The following is a 6,000-nucleotide window of genomic DNA, read 5'->3' on the forward strand; positions in this document are numbered from 1 at the left end:
GTCGTTACGGTTACGGCTGCGCGTGTAGTAAATGTTGTGTTCTTGTAACTAACACGTTCCTGCGTAGTTCTTGGCAACACGTTGAGTAGGCTTGTTTATTACTCTCATATGACCCTATATACTATAGAGGTCAGCTGATGAGGTAGCCCAGGTTTAGGGATATGTTGGGGAAATACCTTATGTCGCAACAAGTAAGAGTTCAATCTGTTTTTCAATGTCTCCGTCCAAATGCAATGTGTACGGAAGCGTAGAAAGGACATGTAAATTGACGTTTAGATGAGGTGCAACAATTCATCAAACTGACCAGAATCTGATTGACTACATCATACCAAATCATCAAAGTGACAAAAATCTGAACATTGACGTTTTGTTGAGATGCATTAACTCGTCAAAATGGAGAATATCTAAAGATTGACGTTTTGACGAAATTATACAAGATTTGTGATATTTGTCCAAATTTGGACGAGTGCAAGTCGGTAATTTTCAGGTTTTTAGCATTTTGACGAGTTGATGCATCTCGCCAAACCGTCAAATTTCAGATTTTCGACATTTTGACGATTAAGAATATGTCGTCAAATTTTTTGTTGTTGTCATATTGACGAGGTTGTTGCAATTCATCAAAATGTCAATTTATATGTACTTTCTACCCTTCCGTACATTTATGATGGCACGTCCTAACGCCGCTACTAGTATCAATTATATCATTCTGGGTATTTTAGCTTCCGTGAAATGTGATCTTTGGGAATTCCAAATGCTGAATATATACCCAGGGCTTTTTCAAGTTAAGTAGATAAGCAGACAGTCACCATACAATTTCAAGTATGTATTTAATATTCCCTTTCTGATATAATATGTTTGTTGTTTATATTAGTTTATATTTCCCATTCCTCTTTACTCATAATTTCTTGTTTATCAGCAGTTTTCCTTCCTTCGGATACTTCAAAGCGTCGATGTTAAGCCATTATGACAGTACTACATGTGGTAACGCATATAAAGATTAATTTAACTGACAAAATGTTTAATTTGATTTCTTGGGAAATGCAAATTTTTACTTTTTCGATTCTACTTTCAACAAACAGTTTGTGAAAACATAATGACTCGTGCAAAAAAGAAAAGAAAAAAAAAAGAACGATGAATCCATAATAGCCTCTAGCAATGTGTCTTACATAAACAGTTTTCCCGTTCAGTGATCTCGTTAAAATGTTTACGACGGTTTCAATGTCAATTAATAATGCTTTTGCACACAATGCAAATATCCTCCACTTTCATGTTGAAGAAGCAAAATAATGTACGCCCTTAATTCAGTTAAAGACCTACTCATAAAACTATCCGATTCGCGGATACAGAACAATATTTCGTAATTTTAGGATTTATCGCACAAATTATCGTCTGCTGAGTCAGTCTGGACACCGCAGACTATGGACAGGAATGTCCGAATCACCGTCAGTGCCCAAAACTGGTGTTCCCTAAATCATATACGGTAGCTTACGGGAGAGAGAGAGAGAGAGGATGGAGGGGTTGGGGTTGTGGGGGAGGGGGTGGCGGGGAGGGGGTTCTATTTGTCGTGCCAGATTTTCACTCTTTTACAATTGGTCAGTATTTGCACACAAACACAGATAGAGTCCGTTCAGACATTCATTTGTAAAGCACGTCATGAACACCATGTCACCAGGTAAACCACGCTTTCAGAGTACACCATTGAAGCTGAACCCAATCATCATCATTGGTCCTACCGATGAACATCCTGTGATGAATAATTTACTCAAGCATCTTTTCATTTCCTCAAAAGTCCTTTTCCATTTTGCAGATATTGCAATTTCAATGCCTTCACTTACCAGACAGATGGCTCGATCAAGTCTAATTATTTTACAATTGAGTCACATGATATGCTAGATCTTATTAATGATCGTATCCAATGTAATGTTTCCCTTTTCTCTGCAGTATAGAGAATGGTTGTTGCAAATGCTTGTACCATGACGTTATTACCGCTATTAATGTCAACAACGTTTAGGTTTACTCTATCAAATGAAAATATTATTTAAAATATGAAATATTAATGAAATTATGACAGTAAAAACATAGGAAAAGTAAAAGGTTTCAAATTTAATAGTGAGAATGTTACGTCAGACATTGACAATATGGCAACCTCATGGTACAAAAACAGAGCAAGATTTTATTTAGATACTAACATGAGTTGCTGGTGACCAAGTTTTCTTTCATATTGGATTACCAGAATGAGAACAATTTTACCTTTAACTCATTTCAGTATGGCATCAACCAACATGTCAACATGTCACACACGCACACAATGTGTATTACATTCAGACTGAGGACATGCATCGGTTTTTTTATTTTGTTATTGAATTTTTCAAATCCTTGTACCCTAACGTGAACGATACCCATTAACAACAATATATTTCTTCTGAAGACGTGGTGATTCTTGTCATATGACCTCTGAGACTGAGGACCCAACGCGTCGTACACACGCTCATACACCAACGTTACATCATATATGTTTCTTGCGTGTGTAAGACAAGGAACCAAATGATAGTTAACATGTTTTACATTTCAGTATGGCATAAACCAACATGTCAACATGTCACACACGCACAAATGTGTGTATTACATTCAGACTGAGGACATACATAGGTTTTTGTTTGTTTTTGTTTCCATTGTTCAAATCCTTGTGTCCTAACGTGAACGATCCCCATTAACAACAATATATTTCTTATGAGGACGTGGTGATTCTTGTCATATGACCTCTGAGACTGAGGACCCAACGCGTCGTACACACGCTCATACACTACGTGACAGCATATATTTGTTTCTTGCGTGTGTAAGACAAGGAACCGAACGATAGTTTACATGGCTTATCATTACATATGCTAGGAGACAGTAAAACGCAATTTGAGTTGGTTTTTGGTGACTTAGCAGCCCAGCATATATATATTTCCAGCTTCGAGAGCATCTGACTCAAAATATATTAAATGTATTCAGAATCTGCCACGAGATGACAACTGAAAGCAATCTACGAATCATTAAAAAATCGATAAATTACCGCAAAAATACACGATCATTACTTCCTCCCGAATTTTGGTGATTCAGTAGTCGACCCCCTGATTTTATGATCACAGGCTATTATTGGTAGTATTTCGAAACTTTTCGATACTTTCCCAAGTTAATGTGATGGGCGTGTAGGAAACTTGATCGACCACATTATAACATTTTGAAAGATTATGGTAGAATGGGTAGGAAAGAGGAGGTCATTAACACAGCATATTCAGCATTTTGGGAACAAAATTAGTGGTGGTTGTGGGGGAGGGATTGGGTAAAAAGGGACCTTCACTCACGCGATTGCATTTTGCAATATGGAGGGGGAACATCCATGTAATTGTCAAAAGTTCCTACCACCTCCCTCTTGTGATGGATAGATTCTACAGGTCGTAATAGGGAAAATATAATGAAAATTTTGTGATAAAGTAATCAACATTTTACGATAAAACAGTGGAACAGTCGAAAGTTGGAATTGCTCCAAATAATTCGACTGTTTATATCGAAGCACTTCGACGAAAAAAACAAACTGAAAAGAAAATGCAAACATTTTTGAGTAAAGTTCAAATTTTAATAACAAATGGTTGACATTGGGCACAAAAAGTTAACATTTTGGTGTAAAAGTCGGAATTTTTGAGATAATAGCCGAAATCAGAAGATTACAAGTTGAAATTAGAAAGTCGCAATTTTGATATAAGAAAGCGAAACATTTATCCTAAATGGTTGATAGTTTGATACAATATGTCACTTTCCGAAAAAGAAGGTAAAATTGTGATTTTGTTTGGAAATTAAGGACTTTATGAAGAAGGGGATGTACCGGTGGAATCGCTGAAGAACACTCCTATATGAGGGGTGACGTGGGAGGGGGGGGGAGGGGCTTTGGGGGTGTTCTGGAGTTCTCCCAAGAAAATTTTATTCGAAAATTGATACGTCAAATGGGGTATTGCAAGGCATATTTAGATTACAAATTTGGACAAAACACGAGGTTCTGCTGCTATACTTTTGAATTATTGTGTGATTTTACAAATGGGGGTGGGTACGGGAGGGTGTACCGCCCCAGGATTACTACGTTTTGCCCAAATATGTATGGAGGTGTGGAGTGAGGGGGTGGGGGGTGGGGAGGTTCCACTGGTGCGTCGCTTTGTTGATATCCAAATTTCGATAATAAATCACAATTATTCACTTTTGTAAAAGTAAAAATCTTTGCTTTGGGGAACACAACAGGGGGAAGCGAATTCTCCACTGCCCGTCGAGGGGGGGGGGGTGGTAGGTCCCTACTTGAATTTGTGAAAGAAGACCCTGTTATAGTAACACACCTCTGTTTACCCATTTACTGTGTGATATGGCAGTTATACGCTTCGGAACTGACGTATTTTCCAGTTTGAAGTTTGAAGTTACTTTCGTGACAGTAGTCAGCCTGAAATGTAAGTGATGTACAAACTTCACTTTCTTCACTTTTTAAGTCTTTCATTAACTTAATTTGGCGTAATAATCTTGGAAGGTTTTATTTTCTTTCTTGTTTAAAGTTTTCAAACAAGGAATATATAACTTCCAAAGAGAAAGCGGTCCCATAAAATTTCCCCTTCCCCTTTCCCAGCTCTCCCTGCAACTCTCAGCATTTTCGCAGTCTGTAGCTGTTGTTTGAGCTCAAACCGTTTTGGTAAGATGCATCAACCACATGTCCCTTTTACCCTTCACAACAGCTCTTTGACCTGAGTCAGTGTCAGTCTGTAGATGGTTGTACCATGTAATGACAACAGCAGCTATATTGGTAATTGTTCCTGTCTTCAGTCACTTAGGTTTCCCAGTTAATGTTCAGGAAGAGGTATGTAACTTAACACTTCTGTTAAAAGGATGTTCTGTTCAAGACAATAGAAATAAGGAAAAAAAGATACCACACACACACGCACAAACTATCAGTTACGGTAAATGCACCAACAACAATTCTAACATTTTCTTCTGGATTTGATGGGAAGTGTGTTATCTAAAGCTGCTTGTTGGCAATGTTTGCAATGACACTTCCAAGTTTGGGATACCGTGATGTCCCCCTTATAATATAATAACATTATGTCCCTCGTTACTACCGTTATGGCCCCGTTATAATAGACTACCGTTATGACCCCGTTATAATAGACTACCGGTAAGTCCCCGTTATAATAGACTACCGTTATGGCCCCGTTATAACTGACTACCGTTATGGCCCAATTAAATATACTACAAATATGATCCCGTTATAATAGACTACCGATATGGCCCGTGATAATAGACTACCGTTATGGCCCTGATGTAATAGACTACCATTGTGGCCCCATTTTAATAGACTACCGTTTTGGCCCCGTTATCATGTCATATACTTATACATTTGCACGATTTTTTCGGATTAAAAAGTCATTTTAGAAAGGACTTTTTTATGGAAGATGAAGATACAGAAAAATACTTTATAAACCACGAAGAACTTCCAAAGCTTTGTTAGTCATACAGTAAGTACACGGTCTTAAAGCGGCAGTATTTACTCAACATAGGATTACATTTGATCAATCTAAGGCAATATTCTTTTTAGTTTTAACCATCAAGTGATAGATGGAAGAGCATATGATTCGGTTCTCATTCGTTTCTCCACCCATAAACTTCTTTTTCCTTCAGTGTGCACATGCAAATATCAAACTGTCAACTTCAAAACTTTCGACTACGTACTAATAGTCATGAACCACGAATCCCAAACATATCATTGTATAATCCCCGGGTCAATATCACTTCTTCCAAACTGCTAAAATACCACCGTGAGCCATCCCTTATATTTCATTGGTACCAACACCACGGTCTGATTGAACTTCACCAACATAATAATATCCGCCCTTTTACATTCTGATTCGACCACTATTATTATCTGCTAGAGTTTAAATGTCGTAGTAGTTTACCCAAGTTGAAATTGATCTCAAACAAAACATG

This window comes from Apostichopus japonicus, chromosome 20 (assembly GCF_037975245.1).
Source record: "Apostichopus japonicus isolate 1M-3 chromosome 20, ASM3797524v1, whole genome shotgun sequence".
NCBI classification, from domain to species: Eukaryota; Metazoa; Echinodermata; class Holothuroidea; order Aspidochirotida; family Stichopodidae; genus Apostichopus; species Apostichopus japonicus.